General features: G+C 41.8%; 1 protein-coding gene across 7 annotated transcripts in view; it reads left to right on the forward strand.

The window, feature by feature from the left end:
- Window positions 1–376: 376 nt before the first annotated feature.
- Window positions 377–15,739, forward strand: part of NRIP1 (nuclear receptor interacting protein 1) — a 144,443-nt gene continuing 129,080 nt past the window's right edge. For 4 of the 7 annotated variants that reach the window (XM_054067304.1, XM_054067357.1, XM_054067331.1 and 1 more), the window contains exons 1-3: window positions 699–817; window positions 3,009–3,311; window positions 3,928–4,072. The gene's annotated coding sequence lies outside the window, so the exon portion shown is untranslated. Of the gene's footprint in view, window positions 552–698; window positions 818–3,008; window positions 3,312–3,927; window positions 4,073–15,739 lie in introns of those variants that run through there. The other 3 variants (XM_054067314.1, XM_054067322.1, XM_054067348.1) reach the window with 3 other exon arrangements.

Here is a 15,739-nt window from a genome sequence, read left to right on the forward strand (position 1 = left end):
ACACCAGCTCCATGGCTCTTGGAGTGACACCCGGGTCGGATCGCGGGGAGATATTTCCTTTCCCTTCCCGCGTGCACTCCGCACCTCTTACCCTAACACAGAAGTACGAAACGAGTCAGTAATTGACTCTGTGAAAATCGTCTGCGGGTGTCACTTCTCCTGCTTTTTTTTTTTCTTTTTTTTTTTTTTTCCCAGAGCCAACTCTCACCTGCCTGCGAGGAGCTCCTATTCCTTTAAAACTCCCCTAATCCTGCGGGCACGGGAAGGGTTAACTCGGTAGACCCAGACGGTCCCCCGCTGATCCGGTAATGAGTAAGCAAAGCAGCTGAATGTCAATAGCTCGGTGTGAACCCGGGTAACCCAGCTGAGCCCTGCCCGGGGCGGGGGGGGGCTGGCGGAGGTAATCAGCTTGACCCCCTCGACCTTCCCATCCCTGCCGGGGTCCTGCCGGGGTCCTGCCGCCCCGAGCCTCTTTGCCCGGGGCCGCTCGGCGCTGCTCGCCCGAGCCTGAAAGCCTTTTGTAACAACTGGGTCTGAGTCAGCTGTCGGAGGTAATATAATATATGTTAGTCAATAAGCCATACCTTGCACAATATACGGGGTGGCAGTTCCTTTCTAACTTGGGGAGCCACCCAGTCTTTTTAGGATTTCCAGGAAGAGCTGTTGGCATCTGACCTTCAACTGTTATTAAAAGAAATCAAAGATTGTATAACAGTCTCTCAGAGCCTTGCCTTTCTCAGTGGAGTTAGGTTTCATCAAATGCCTCCACATTTCTGAGCTTCACAGGTTCTTTATTCCTTTACTTGTTTATCCTCCGGTAAGCATTTATTATTAGAGAGGCTCCTTTACTGTACGTGTTTATCTTTCAAGGGGGTTGTTTTGCTTTTCGATTCAAGAAGCAGAAGGGTCTCCCACACATTGCACTTTTCTGTCTGTGGGTGAAGTCACTGCATGGCTTTGATAGCAATCTTCCAGCTGTCCATTTTCACCCTGGAATCCCTCCCTTTGGCTGATTTTCTGCATTATCACCATAGTTTTTGACTAAGACTATTAATCCACCTGTCCCTCTGTGAAAGCGGCTAGATTGGCTTGTGTAAAAGGGGAGTAAAATGGTATGAACCGTAAGTCTGCTATTAATCCCGTTAATAAGGGATTAAAGGGAAGCCGTGTGAGTAGGAAAGGCTGATTTGATTGTTTGGGACTATAACTTAGAGCTCTCTCATAAAAGCAGTGTTTGCCGTGCATCACATTTTGTGATTTGCATATTTGGTCTCTGAGGAAATCAAGGTTAAATATAGCAAGGAGATTCTGCTGGCTCAAACTGGTAGCACAGCTATGCTCCCTCAGCCTAGCAGTCCCTCGGCTAGCAGAAGAAGGAACACTGTCTGTTCTTGCCTGGCAGTAACTGCATCCTATAACATGACTTATATTGTTAGCTTATGCCTTGCCTCTGACCTTTAGATGCACTTTGCTGATGTACCAGATAGGCTGTATGCCTTATTTTAGAAGGAAAGAAGCAACAGTGAAACTGGACTAAAATAAATACTTTGTCACTGCTATTTTCAGTAGAAGACTTAGAAAAGCATCAGCAATGGAAAGCTGAATAGCACAATATATTCCCTGTGTGAGGATATCATATAGAGCAACATCAATCTCATTAAAATAAAAAAAAATAGCTGATGCTGTCTCTGTGTTAGAGCTTAGCATTCTGCTTCCTCCTCAGCCTTAAGAGAAGGTCTATAAATTATTAATACCAACATCAATGTGAGACAACAGATGGTAAAGATTACTTGGAAAAAGTCTTCACATTAACATATTATGGCCCTGATTTCACAGCACGTTGGTACTGTTTCCTGCTGCTGCCAGCCAACCTAGCCCTGGAAGAAACCTCCCAGCAGAGGGGAATCCTTGGGCAGCAGCAGAAAGGTCCTGTCCTGGTTCAGCTGCACAGATACGGTGACCAGGCCACCACCGCAGAGCGGAGCGGTGATGTGTCACGGCACCCCTCTGACAATGCACCAGTCCTGTGAGGGTCCTGGCATCTGCTATGCCAGGGATGAGGCCAAGAAAGAATGGGCTTGGGGTTAGGAAAGCCTTCAGGTAGCTGAAAAATCTATTCCTTGCTGAGATGCTTCCAGGTGGAATCAATTGCGTTGCATGCTCTGAAAAAGAATAAGAAATACGCATTTATCAATTTTGGACTATTCTTGAGTCAATGTTCATATGAGACCCAAAGCATTCACTGATGTATATATAAATCTTGCAAACAATGTAATTGCTTTAACAGTCTCTAGAATGGGTTACTTAGCTTCTTCAGGATTACAAACCTATTAAAACTGGTATTAAGCGAGTAAATGAGAAATTTCTGTTAAGAGGGTAAGTGTATTGTATTGTCTCAATAGGTGGCACTTGTTACAGCAGAATATGTCCTTTATTCTTTTTTGTCCATGACCCTCCTGCCTATAACTCTGCTCAAACCATTTTTGGAGATAACTTTGTGTCAGAACTTCTGACACTGGTGGAATTCATCCAGCCTGTAGGGATTTTGCAGGAGACGTTTTTGCATGATAAATGCAGACGTAGTGTGTGTTTTTCACTGTGATTAAATCATGACTTAACACGTGATTCTCATGTTCCTATCCTCTGAGTGTCACGGAAAATTTTCCACAAAGCCTAAATAATGAAAATGTAAGCAAGCACTACCATTCTCAGATTTACAGCAGTGGACCCAAACATGGCTCTATAAAACAAGCAGGAACCGGCTGTTTATTTATCAGCTTGTTGGAATCTTCTCTCTCAAGAGATGGGCAGTGCGCGGGTGAGAGCATGGAGTGGTTGCTGGAAAATACATTCAACGGAATTGTTGCTGTGCTGTTTTCATAATGAGTACCAAATCCTTGGTTAAGCAGCTTTTGATTCATACCTCATTATTTTCACAAACTAGTAAAATCTGTTTTACTGAACAAATATGCTTATCCCTTTCATGTTTTTGTCACATTGCCTTGCAGAATCCTTTGTTGCCTTGGCTCTCACTGGTATTCTTTAAGGGAAAATGTCTATATTTGCACAGCTGCCAATCCAAAACTGCCATGGTGTAACTGTTGCTTAGATCGTGGTGGCACAGTGTCAGTGCATCCAGACTTCACCTTCAGGGACTTCTGGCTTCACATTGAACTTCACATGACGACTTGAAAACTTAGGTGCTCTGTAAAGATTTGCTATTGATGAGCGATTTTACAATCTTTTCTCATACTCCGGAGATGCCACCCTGGAATCATTTGGCCCTTGAAATTTCCTGATTTGTGAATGAGGTGCTGGAAAAACTGTCTTAAGATGTATAATGTCACTGTGTTATAAAATGTTTGATTATTTTTAAAAAATAACAATACAGTCAACAGTTTTTTTGAACAAAGGCCAAGTTTTTATTATTATTTAATAATATTTAATAGTTATTTTTATATAATATATACTAATAATATAATAATATATGACATCAATAATGGTTAATATATTTTTAGAATTAATTTTTCCCCGTAAAATTCCACTAACTATTTTAGCGCCTAATTTTTGTTTATAAAAGGGTTCCCCAAAGATACAGTTCTAGTGCCAGTGAAGATGCAGGCAGTATTCGGATTAAGGTTAGCTGGCAAAACATTCATGAAAGAATGTTAATGGCACAGAAAATATTTCAGATGTTAACATCTGATAATTCTTGATCACCTTTGCCTAAAATCAGCTACAGTGTCACAGATTTACATTTGCCTGTGGACAACTAACAAGTGTTTACAGGCTCTGGATTACAATGGTGGCAATCTGTTATGTCACAAATAATCTTATTTCCAAGTGCTGAATGTGGATAATTTGTAATCTGCTTTCTGTGAGTGAATATATCCCTAATTACTTCTTTTTTGTTGGCTGATTTTACAGGGACTTGGGAGTTGAGGCCTCATTTGTCCAGTGTGGTGTGGGAGGACTGGGGACAACCCAGGGAGAGGGCACAGATCTGGACCTCAGCCCCACTCAGCAGTCTTTTGGAGTCCTGGGGAAGAGCTGTTGCTAAGAATTCTAGCAGGTATGGGGTATCTTAGGTTATTTATTTGCTTCCTGGACAAGTTTCCAGACTCTTCATCCCATTGTTGATATCAGAAGAGTGATATCACGGGCCCCAGAGGCAAGGGTGGTAACTCTCCTCTCCTGTCAGAGCAAGTCCTGGCTGGGGGAAGATCGCTAAGATTACCTGAGGTCAAAGAAAAAAGTAAGAAGACGTGCATAAAACCAAAAGTGCAATAAGACATGTGTAAAAGCAAGTTTATATGAAGGAGTACAGGCTGTCCTGCACTTGCCTTGCCTGCTTTCTGAGCTGCTGCTGAGCAAACAATCTCAAACTCAGAGCGATGGACCTTGTACATCCATCCTCCCCCAAGGCCTGTCTAGACCTCGAACAGAAAGAGGTCCTCACGTCTCTAAGTTATGAGACGCAGTTCTACTGAAGCGATCTTTTTAATTGATGTGAATCAGTTGGCTTCATTGAAATCAAACAATGATGAAGAACCAAGGAACCTTTTTTGGCCCAGCTGGTGAAGTATCAGAGACGGAAAGGTGATAGGAAGATTTGGCGTCATGCAAATTCATATAGAGGGATGAAAGTCATTGCTAGATTTTTGTAAGTATATAATCAACATAGTTCAAAGCAGCCAGTGCCATCTCTGTCAAAAATAACAGTACAGGTGTAGATCTGCGTGTGATGTTGTGAGATATATGAATGCTTAAATTCTGATATGCGCTACGCTTTGTATGAAATTCAGCTGGTGACCTGTATGAAACAAGTATGCAGTTAAAGATAGCTTTGAAAGCATTGAAACAAATCTAACTGAAGGTATTGGTATGTCTGAAGGGGTGTTAAGTGGGAAACAAACACACCGAAAAAAAGTTAATTAAGATTCCTGGGAAGGGAGGGAAACTGTGCCACTCCACAGAGGAACTAAATACTGAAGGGAGGAGCACACCTTACGAGGTAATGAGAGTGCTAAATGGCAAAGTTTGGTCTGGGAGAAAGGTAGAGCTTCAAAGGAGGAATGTGCACAACTTGGATCATAAGCTGCCTTTACGTCTGTCCTCAGCAAACTCGAAGATGAAAGCATCTGCACTCAAAGGATCTGCTTTTCTTTTGCCTTTCACCTTCTGAGCTTATTTGTATCTATGCAAAGGGATGTCAGTTGCCAGGGCTACAGTTCAGTGGCTTGCTGTCTTGCTGTAGGATAGCCCCTATACACTGGGCTTTGAATGTGTGGGGACGTTCCACATGCTGCTGCTGAGATCCCGTCCCCAGGATCCTGTGTTTACTGTTCTGATGAGGAGGAGATGGATCTTCTCTAACACTTTGGATGGTGTATCCATAACACTAAGCCTTCAAATGTACGTGAGACGAGATATTGGAACACTGACAAATTTTTGGTTTGTCTTGGTTGCTTCTCTGCTGAGGTCCACTGTGCAGTGCCCATGCCTCTGCCCTTCTGTCTGGTGCCCTGCCTCCCCCTCATGCCCCAGCGGCAGAGGTGATGCCTGTGGGATGGGCAGCTGAGCAGAAGAGCCATAGAATCATAGAATCACTAGGGTGGAAAGGACCCACTGGATCATCGAGTCCAACCATGGTGCATGCAGTCTCCATTGTTAGCCATAGTAGCAGCCTTCTTGCTAATGAAAGAGGCTAGAGGTGTGCGGGAATTGGACTGGGGTGGGAGAGAGGGAGAGTGCGTTGTAGTGTCCCAGACCCAAGGCCTGAGAGCGAGAGGAAAACAGGGTCTCCACATGGAGGAGAGTAACATCAATTTAGTTATCAGGAGAGCATGAAGACTGTGTAGAGAAAAAGCTGAAGAATCATGAACTGTTAGAGAACTCCACGGCAGAATGCGTATTGCACCTTTTTTGTCTCATTTCGCTTGTGGGAGCATTAATTACGAGACTGTAGAAGTGCTTGGGAATGCCTGTATTTAGATAGTGTGCTTCAGGATTCACTGCTGTTAAGGCCCTATTACTTCAATGGTATTAAAGGGTCCTATGTGGGTTTTGCAAAATTCATTAACATCCACTTTAAAGCCCCTTTGCACAGGCTGAGCAAATGATAACAGAACCTAAGTGAGGAAAAAAAAATGGAAAGGAGGAAAGATTGATCTCAAAGTAAGCTTCACATTTGTGATCCATTATAGCCAAAGGCACAGTCACCTAATCTGACTCCTAAGGTTAGTCCTAAATATCAGTGTGGGCAAGTCCCTGGGCAGTTGCCAGTGTCTCAGGGCAGATAACATCAGCACAAATTGAGAAGAGGTCTCCAGTCTAGGATGCGTTTTAATATACTATTAAAATAAAATGAGACAGCAATTAGTTTCTCTTCAGCTATTCCACAGCATAACTTCATCGGTCAATTAGTATGAATAAATAAATATAGGTCTTGAATTATTAAACTGCAAATAGAAGAAGCATCTGCATTTAATATTTCACTGTTCCTTCTTGCTCTTTTACTTTCCTTGGAGTTCTGACTCTGTTGGTATTATAGGAGTGCCTTTGTCTATTCTTAACTCTTTCTGAACTTGTAATTCTTCCTTAGGATAATTTTCTTACTCCACTAACACTTTTAATCTTGGCTGAAGACATAAAGGTCGGATTATCAGAGGGTGTGCATTCACAGAGTAACAGTGAAGCCTCTGGGAGCCGTGGGGAGGTCAGTGATTTAAAAAAAAAAGAATCAGGACATTTATTTAAGTGCTTCAGTATGGGCTTACTAACTTTAGGTTCCCACTTACTAAAATCTTGGCCTTAATCTTTTTCTGCATGAGCTATAGAAGAGTAAACAATGTCTGATTATCCCATCAGTTAATCTCTTTTCCTAGTAAAGAGAGACAGAAACAGGGGTTGATCGGGGTTAGGATATCTCCTGTTCGTGTCTGAAGGCCCGTAGCTACTTAGGGTGGAGAGGGCCGTTCTGACGGATCTGCTTAGGAAACTGGAGGACTGCCGGCTATAGTAACAGCCCAAGATCATTGTCACCTCAGGCTCCATGTGCTGTATCTTTCTCAGCAGACTGAACTTCTGCTAAGCAGTTGGAGCACACCAGGTGAGCCTCTGGAATGCAACGTTCAGCTAAACTTTGTCTAAAAGCAGCCCACCTGTCTTACTCTGAGGCTGCCCTGAAATATGATATAACATGCACTAAGCGTGGATAGTTGGGAGATTTGTTGACCTGATTTAAAACGCTAAAACCAATGCATCTAGATTAAAGTAGCAAGGCTGTGACAGCAGCACAACCACCCCCTTATAAGGCTATACCTTCCGCAGTCCTGCTTGCTTTAAAATACAGTGCTGGAAGCCAGTTGGGTGAGGGAAGCACGCTTGCTGGAGGGGGTTGGAGTAGATTTACCAGGCTTAATAAGACACAGGAAGGAATGAGAAGGCTGAGAGCCACAGCCCCAGGTCAGAAAACCCAGTGGTGACCTATACCTGCCAGGGACAAACTGACCTCTGCTGACATCCATCCTGTGTTTTCCTCTCTTCAGTTTTCTGTGCTGATGACAAACCATGAGCCGATTCTGTATATACTTTAAATGTGTAATTTTTTCCCCTTTGAAGTTGCTTGAGGCACTCTGTGAGCAGCCAATCTTAGATTGGGTCACTGCAGTGTATTTTACAATGTTAATTTCAATGTGATTTGTTTCTCTGTTTTAGTTTAAATATTTTTTACAATTTTCTGGACTGCTTTTATGTTCTCATTTTCTGTTATTGCCAGTGTAAGATCTTTGAAAACCGTAGTTTGTGTATGTCAATAAAACTTTACCATATTGCACAGCTTTCAGGTAGAAGCTATAAGTGGGTCATGGCAGCAGCCAGAGGAGAGGATGTGACATACAGTCTTGTGGTTATGTCTTACAAGTGCTGCTGCCTGATCTGCTCTGGTCTGCAGCATTTTCTCCTCTCTGCTTAGCTACCATGGTGATAGGTTACTTGGGCATACCATAAATAGACAAACTAGCAGGGCTTTCACCAAGGCTGATCATGAGAACAGTCCTCTGGCTTAGTGCACTCAAGTTTGTGCATATGTTTCTCTAAACTGCCACTTGAGGCTGTTGCCTGCAAAGCCAGTGTGGCGGATAGCATTGTGCTTTGCATTCACACGTGTACAAGAGCTTTTACTGGAAGGGCAGGATATAAGAAACAGGATACTTAATTCTGGAGCTGAGGCAGAGGGGTTTACCACCTCTGCCCGGTTCCAAGCAACCTTTTGCAAACTAGCAAGGCTCCACAAGGTAGGCAAATGCCAGCTTTGGTGTCTCTGTATCCCTGCAAAGCAGATACAGTGCCTTAATGCTGGTGGTGGTTGTGATTCCAGAGCTCAGATATGGACATGACCATGCCAGCCTCCTTTCTAAGCATGCCCCACTAACAAGTTGCTAAAATCCTCACGTATGAGATATGTGCCAGGCTATAGGAGAGATGAGTTCCTGTCCAAGGAGCCAAGGAAGGATGCTCCCTGTGTCCCTGCAGGATCACGTAGTAACAGAGGGCTTGTAGCTTAAAGCTGTAATAACAGAGGGCTTGTAGCTTAAAGCTGTTGCTAGGGCCTGTGCTTCTTTGTAGGATGATCAGTGAGGCACACACCACCACCTCTGTGAAGACAAAATGAAACCAGAGTTAGGACAGAGCAAGGACTAGAACATTAAGTCTCGCAACTGGAGCCTGAGACTCAACTCTGGTGTCTGCAGGGCTGGAGTAGCCCACAGCATCGTCCCTTATGGTGCCCTTCTGCTTGTTCTGGTCAAGTAGAAAGGCTCCTCCCTTGTCCATGTGCTGAAGGAAACCAGTGTATATAGGTGGTGCTCCTGATGCAAAATCCAGCCTGGTATGCTGAGAGGAGCATGGCCAGGGCACCCTACAGAGACCACCTGCCCTGTGGTACCACGTGGCTGGGAGAGGAGTAGGAATCTGAAGATCATCCCATGCAGTGTAGCCCAACTTGTGAGAGACAAGATGAAGTCGAGGAAGACAGACCAAAAATAGAGAAGGCTTTTAAGAAGGGAAATATATAAAGTATGCAAGTATGTAGGACAGATCAGCATGGGGGAAAAGAAGCAGAGATACAGTAGGTAAAGCAAGGTGAAGAAATATGGAAGGAAGAGGAAAAGCTGGTTAGATGGAATAAAAGCATTAATAAGGATAGCTGGAATTTTTAATCTATTGTATGAGCTGTTAAATATAATTGTTCAATAAGGATAGCTGATTTCTTTAATGTATTAGATGAGCTCTTAAATATAATTTGTTCTGCTCTTTCACATTTGAATCTAAATTTGTTAAAGTAATTTCTGTGGGAGTTGATATAACTTTTTTTAATGCGATTCATTTGGATTTGATTGTTAGATATCTGTCAAAATATTCCAAACTACTTGCTATTGTATTGGCCCTTTACAGAGCACTCTCCTTGCAGGAGAGTGGCAGATGTCATAGAAAGGGATAAGAAAACATTCAGAAATTGAAGTGTTCACAAAATAAGAATTTGTAGGTGATGTCTTCAAAATGGAGGTGTAAATAGAGTCTGTGTATGTGCTTATATTTTATGTATTTTTATACATAAAGTGTATATAATATACAATTACAGAAGATTTTACTAGTGAGATGATGATATATCAAGCAAACCCCTCTCTTAAAAGGGAAAAAAACCAAGAAGGAGGGGCAGTATCACCATTATTCAAGTGTAGCACCTTGGTGTGTTGGAGAGAAGCCATTGAACAGAGCTTTGTTACTAATTTGTTGGCTTTTAGTCCTTCATTAGTTTACTGCCACTTCTGTTTGATTTATGTGCTACAAAGCATGATTTGCTAAATAATTTCTGCAAACAATTATTTGTTATAGGAATGTAATTTTCAAAACTAAAGCTACAAGTGAAATTACATAGATTAGTTACAGGCTATGTTTTTGATCCCTGACTGGATTCGTAGAAAACGGATTCTGGTTCAAATACAACTTTAGATGAGGTTTCCATTTTAAAAACAGACAAAAAAAACGTCCCCAAACTCCAAAATTTCTTTTCCTCCAAGGTCCTCCTACTGTGGAAGACCTTTTCTGTGTTGATGAGGAGTGCACATGGAAGGACAGAGATATTCCTGGAAGCTCCTGCTCTGGAGGAGCCGTGTATCAAAACGCAAAGTTTGTATGCATGTTCTGTGCCCTGATTCAGGAAAGTACCTTCATAGGCTGAGATCTTCCTCACTTCCTGATAAACTGATGGGCCTGAAACGCTTGCAGAAGGATTAAAGTATATACTTAAGCTGTCTGAATTGGCATGCCTTTTTTTTTTTTTGTCAGTAGGACTTTTTGTTTCTTTCTAAATATTCATGTTAAAATAGTAAAGGAAGCTTTGCAACTGAAATTAAGGGTTTTTTTTAGGGATCAGCTTATTTAGCCTTGTGTCCTTCAAATACCTTAGGCCGTTGTATAATCTCATTGAAGTGGCATCTGCAAGTTCATGAAGTTACCTCATGTTTCTTATTGCTATATATACATGGCCAGGTCTTGAATCCTGTTCTTGCCATGTTAGGTGGCTCTGGTAGGTACAATCTTCTGAAAATATGTTTTTCACAAGCTCGTCTTTTTTTCCTTGATAATAAGGAAAAAAACACCTATATGTAATATTGTTGCTAAAATTGTCATTGCATTTTGCAGTGAAAATTTCTTCCTTGTATGGTAGATCTTTATTCAAAATGTGCTAAACCAAGTGTAAATTGAAGTCATATGATTCTTCTTATATCATTTTTGTTGGAACTGGTGATCAATAGCTACCTGCTGTTCGGAGGATTTCTAATTTTTTTTTTTAAAGGCCAATCCCTGACCCTAACATTTTTTTCCCCCTAAATTCAATGAGAAACTCCTTTAAAAAGTTGAGTAGCCACGTCATGTTTCGGTGACCTTTTTTTTTTTTTGTTAGTGTTGAGTCAAAACATGAATCTGATTTGAAAATAAAAATTGCTTTTCAAGATTTAAAACAGCATGCAAAGGCTTGGGAGTGCATAACCGTGAGTCAGAAGGAGAGGTTCACATGAACTTAGGGGGATTTTTCTTTTCCATTGTATGTGATAGAAAGGTGCTACATGGCAAGGTATTTTTGAAAGACACATAAACTCTGCACCCTCTGTCAAAGCATTTACCAGAAGATGGGAGGCAGTCTTAGCAAAGAGGAATTAGACTTAAACAGTGGGTGGAATCTGTAAACTTCTTGCTTTGACTCCATGTTCCAGGAATCATCTAGGGAACAATTCCTAGGAGAAAACAGGCACTTCCAGCTGGTTTAGTTCCTCATCTTCTGTGAAGTCAGCAGGGAAGGTAACGTGGAAATATGGCACAACACTGAAATGTCATGGGCAGCTGTAAATAGCATACTAAATTGCCAAACTGAATGAAAGAATTAGCTGTTGCCCATTCTCTTGTGGGCATGATAAAGTCCTTTTGAAAATCCAGTCATTCTGGTGCCATCCAGATGAATGCTGCAGCAGTACTCTGCCCAAGACTGCACGTATGGAATTTTCATTTGGTTGCTTTTTGAAAGCTGTCTTGACCTGCTCTTGCATGTGGTAGCTCTGAGGTAATCTTTTAAATTACTTTTTATATATACTTTATTTTTTGCTGAAGCTTTCATAAAGCCTCTCCAGTGCATCTGTTCTTCCTTCTCTATCTGCACCCTAATGGCCTTTGCTGTGTCTCCTACAATAGCCTTTCAGTTTTTAACATGGTTTTCCAGCCCAGGTCTAGGTGATATGGTATTGTCGAATTCACCTTTCTTAATAATCCAGTGACATCTGTCTTGTAAAACCTAGAATATACTCTCTGATGCTCCAGTTATTAAACTCTTTTAGAAAAAGTTATCCTATCTTTAAGAGCCTGTTTGACTCAGTTTATTGCTACATTTCAGATCTTTGTTTCCTTTGTTAAGATTTTTCTTCCCTAGTCAATGACTAAAGCCCTTATCTCCATCAATTTTCTTCATCTGTTGCTTTTCACATTTGTATTGTATCTATTAAGAGACACCACATCCATTCTGGAGTTCTCAGCACAGGAAGGACATGGATCTGTTAGTGTGAGTCCAGAGGAGGGCCACAAAAATGATCAGAGGGCTGGTGCACCTCCCATAGAAGGACAGGCTGAGAGTTGATGTTGTTTAGCCTAGAGAAGAGAAGGTTCTGGGGAGACCTTATAGCAGCCTTCCGGTATTTAAAGAGGGTGTACAGGAAGGCTGGGGAGAGTCTCTTTATCAGGGAGTGCAATGACAGGATGAGGGCTAATGGTTTTAAGCTGAAAGAGGGTAGATTTAGATTAGATATCAGGAAGAAATATTTTGCTGTGAGGGTGATGAGACACTTAAACAGGTTGCCCAGAGAAGTTGTGGATGCCTCATCCCTGGAGGTGTTTAGGGCCAGACTGGATGATGGTTTGAGCAACCTGATGGAAGGTGTTTCTTTTCATGGCAGAACTAGGAACCTCCAAATCTAAACCATTCTATGATTCTATGATTGCCTCACTGTACAGACCCTGAAATCTGCAATTAATTAACATATTAAAAATTGTTTTAACTGCCTTTCAAGTTTCAGACCAGCAAAGGACTTACACATGAAAACAATGGCGAGTGCCCAGATCACCCCACCAGGGTTTTTTTGACGGTTGCAAGCAGTGGTACCACTACTGTCCTGGAAAACACAAGCCCCAGCAGAGCTGGGTGCATGGTGTGCATCAGCACGTTCTTTGCGGTGTGGTGTTTGTGGGGCTGTGATGTTTCCTGTGTTGTTTGTCTAAATTCTATGTGTTCAAGCATGAAAATTTTGCTTGCCTGTTTGCTCAGGGAGTTGTTTTGAGAAATGGGAAAATTCTTCTCCTAATCAGGTTTGGTTAAAGATCTGTGTCCATCTTTGAAATCGTAGCACTACATCATCGGTGCATGGCAGCTGCATAGGCAACAAAAGGCAGCAGCCTTTAAAGGAAGACAAGAAGATACAGGCTAAGAGTGCAAAAGGTCATAGTAGTGTACATATAATGGTGATGAACTTAAATGATGATTCCTTACTAAATGAGGTCATCATCTAACATACCCTCCCCTCTAAGCCTGGGAGCGAATGTGTGGCTGAATTCTGATGAAATATTTGTCAGTCAGTGGGTGTTTCTTATGTTTACTCCTACAAGTATGGAGGCTAAATCACTTGTGTCAGGATGATATGAGTAAACTGAAGGTCACTTTCAGAATACTTTAGCATGCCTCAGAGGCACTGCTGATAAGGAAAAAGACAAAAGGACAAAAAACAAAATTAACTTTTAATTTCCAACCGAAACTATGGCTGTCAGAGATGAGTGAACTCTCTTGTAACATATAGCACAGGACCATGTATTTAACATTTTATCTGATTCAGCCTATGCAGAGACAGAGCACATAATTGTGTATGTGCAAATGTCTGTGTAAGTATGAATATATATGCATCCTAACACGTAACTCAGAAAAATTTTAGTGATGCGCTTTCATATCTAGATTCATTTTAAAATCTTTCTGCCCTAAATTAGAGCAATGCATAAACAAATCAGATATATTAATTTTCTGTTGAGAATGCTTTGGTGATTGCTTACAAAGAAAAGTTATTTACATGCTGATATAAGGCATTACTTAGCATAATGAGCCGTAATTTTCTCGTCCTCAAAGGTATTAGTCTTCCTTACATGTTGCATGCTATACCTAACTCAGTTAAACAGTTGTGCTCCTCCGGTCTATATTTGAAAAGCTTGGTTTTATCTGATTGAGGTTATGGAGCCGGCTCAGCATCCAGGAGTCAGCAGACAGGCAGCCCCCAGCAGCCTCCAGCACCCACCACCTCCAACTGGGAAGGCTAAAGCTGGCTAAACCCCAGAGCCACTCCGTGCAGCTAGGGAAAGATCAGAATGACAGTGTTTTTGACTACGCGCTGGGTGTTGGTAGGATACTTACCTACCTGCAACTATCCTTAATGTGATGGATGTAGTGGTACTGGGTTTTTACTTGGTTTTTTTTTTTGAAATATGACTATTACATCCCCTGAGTATAAGTGGTGATTATGTTATGCATTTTTATGGGATTGCCTTCCCACCCTGCTCTTAAAGATACATTCACTCTCTGTATGTAAGAATGAAGACTCACAAGTGCTCATAGTTGTTATTAACCACTAATGACATTGATCTGAGGCTTTGAAAAGAAGATCATTTCTAAAGAGAGCTTTCAAGGTCCAAAGCATAAAAGATTATACTTTTCTGGCCTGAGTTGTTGAAAGCCCCTTCACTTATCTTGAGGTTTACCAAAGAATATATTTGTGTTCAGAGTGCATCTCTCTGGAAAATGAAGTCTTGTGTTCATCCACTGAATAAACGAAATGGACAGAAAATTAATGCAAGCGTCCCTTGACAATATTTTGGTTTTGTTTTGGCCTATACCTGGTCCTGAAACCACTTTGCCTTTTAGATCCTCTGGCTTTTTGGTTTCTAGGTTTTTGGTGCAGAATCATGGCAAGGGTATGAAGTTCAAGGGTGGTCTGCATCAGATGAATAATAGCACGAGATGAACAATAGCACGAGACAGTCAACTTTATTAACATGTATTTGAATTCAGACCAGTGACAAGTTTTAAGTCACTCTGAGTTTATGATCTTAAATTACGAGCTGCTCAAAAATACAATGTATTTTCTGCTTAAATAGTTTTATGTATGTTTGTATCTTAATTGAAACAGTATGTAGGCATCTGCAAGCAGCTTTTGTATGAAGGCTGTTATTAAATACTGGTATTGCAAAGGTGTCTTTAAAAGGCACTTTTATTACGTTACAAGGTAAGTGTTTGTTGAGAATCTCTCCATTAAACAATTACAACCTTTTCTCTGTAACTGGTATAGGTTCTGTTTTGTTAGCAACAAATGCCATAACTGCCTGCCAATTACAAGAAGATCATCTTGGATTGAGCTATAGAGAGGTCAGCATGCATCTGAAGCTTGAGCTTCCTCATATTCCAAAATGGCATGACCTGGTCTTCTGAAAGCTCCCAGTGTGCTCCTTGTGCAAAGAGGCTGAGGGGCACCTAAGCCTTTGCCTTTACAAAGGATGCATGAGCAGGATATCTGCTCTGTCCGGCTATCACAGCTCTCATTACTAGGGCAAAGGCAGGTGTTCATATAAACCAAACTGCTGAATTTACTTACTTCTTTTTAAAGGACCACAGAGAGTTTTAGGTTGGAAGGGGATGTCAAGATATCTCTAGTCTCACTTGCAGCTTAAAGTAGGGTCACCTGTGAGATCAGACTAGGTTGCTCAAGTCTTTGTCCAGGCAGCTCTTGAAATCATCAAGCCAGCAGAGCCTTCACAGCTTCTCTGGCCAAACTCCTCCACTGCCTACCTGGTCTTATGGGTAAAATTTGCTCCCTTATATCCAGACAGACCCTCTCTTTTTTCAGTTTTTGGCTGTTGTGTCTCATCCTGGCATACACTAGTGTGAGAATGTGGCTCCATCTCCTTGATCACTGCCTCACTGGTGCAGGCAGGTGGCTGTTAGGTTCCCCCACAGCCATCTCTTCCCCAGGCTGAGTAAGTCTCAGCCTCCTCTCAGGGTACTATCCCAGCTAGGAGAGATTCTGAGAGGAGAGTGGGTGGGAAGGGTAGGACAAAAAGGATTTCTGAAATGGGAAAATAGCTGTGCTAGCAGAGA

The sequence above is a fragment of the Cuculus canorus genome, chromosome 1 (genome assembly GCF_017976375.1).
Source record: "Cuculus canorus isolate bCucCan1 chromosome 1, bCucCan1.pri, whole genome shotgun sequence".
NCBI classification, from domain to species: domain Eukaryota; kingdom Metazoa; phylum Chordata; class Aves; order Cuculiformes; family Cuculidae; genus Cuculus; species Cuculus canorus.